Source organism: Saccopteryx leptura, chromosome 2, assembly GCF_036850995.1.
Source record: "Saccopteryx leptura isolate mSacLep1 chromosome 2, mSacLep1_pri_phased_curated, whole genome shotgun sequence".
NCBI lineage: Eukaryota > Metazoa > Chordata > Mammalia > Chiroptera > Emballonuridae > Saccopteryx > Saccopteryx leptura.
The window spans coordinates 141,981,209-141,982,551 of record NC_089504.1 but is presented as its reverse complement, the minus strand read 5'-3'; the positions used below and the strand labels follow the sequence as shown (position 1 = coordinate 141,982,551).

The 1,343-nt window shown below is 37.6% G+C and overlaps 1 pseudogene; it reads right to left on the bottom strand.

The window, feature by feature from the left end:
• Window positions 1-363: 363 nt before the first annotated feature.
• Window positions 364-971, bottom strand: LOC136391581 (translationally-controlled tumor protein-like; annotated as a pseudogene).
• Between the last annotated feature and the right edge of the window lie 372 nt (window positions 972-1,343).

Below are 1,343 nucleotides of genomic sequence, written 5' to 3'. Positions count from 1 at the left end.
GTTCAAAATTGTCAGTATAAAAGAATAGATATTCTGCTTTGGAAACACATGTGTAAATTAGATTTTGGGTCTTCTACATAAATACATCTTTTAATAAAGTAGGATAATTCTAATAATTTCCTAATGTCTGACATTTTGTATCCAAATGAAGAAATAATATAGTGGCAGAGAGTTCAAACTAGGATAAAAGAAATTACAGTGAGAGTTATAGTTTTGAGAAGAAAACATTTTTGCCTTTTGTCATGCTATTTAATTTTACAAGTTTAAATGCATGTTATTTTTAGACAACCTAAATGACCTTTATTTTTTCTTAAAAACAATGCCTCCATTCCAAATAATTCAAGGTCAAAATAAATAAAGAGCTTAAGATAACATCAGTCCCGTCTGTTTTAGTCCTGGTGTGTGTACGAAAAGTAGCAGCCATTTATGAGGACAGGTAATAGCTCCAAATGGCCAGATTGTTAACATTTCTAAACTACCCTTAACGAGGATCATATACGATGTCACAACATCCTCATGTAGTCCAGCAGAGCAACTATGACGTCTGGATTCATGTTTTCACCAATACAGACCTGGTAGTTTTTGAAATTAGTAAGGATGTGCTTGGTTGGTTCTGCAGCCCCTGTCATAAAAGGCTTTACTCTTTCTGGTCTCTGTTCTTCAAAGTTTCCCTTTGATTAATTTCACATAATCTTTGATGTACTTCTTGTAGGTTTCTTTTGTGAAGCTGGTTTCTTGCAGATGGTGTTTCATGACAATATCAACACCAGTGATTACTGCGGCTTTTGTACCTTCGTCCTCCTGCCTTCAGCGGAGGCATTTTCACCAATACGCAAGTCATCAGTGTTACCCTCTGTCCTACCGACCAACTTCATCTCTACCTCCAGGCACAGCCCATCTTTCATCTTCCGGATTTTATAGATTTCAGAGTACATCTTATAATAGCTGACGAGATCCTGATATATGATCATGACGGTGGCGGGAAGAAGATGACAGTGGTGGTGTGCTGCCTAGCAAGAGCCCTGGAGCTGGGAGCAAGCACCATGCGGCTCAACTGCTGGAGCTTGAGGGGTGGCGAGTGGGTGCAAAAGGTCCTTGTATGCAATTTTAAAAACGTCACATCCTTAAGGCTGAGCCCAAAAATTTTTCTAGAGAAACATAGATTCATAATGGAAAAAGAATGTTCACATAGCTGTGATGATTTTTAAACTGTTGTTTAATTAAGAAAGTTTTGTCCAACTCTATTATAGACAATTGCTACAACTGGAGCCAACAACTTAGTTTCAGGTTACATGACTAAAAACCAAAGTAGCCATCTAAAATCATCCAGAGTGAATAGACCA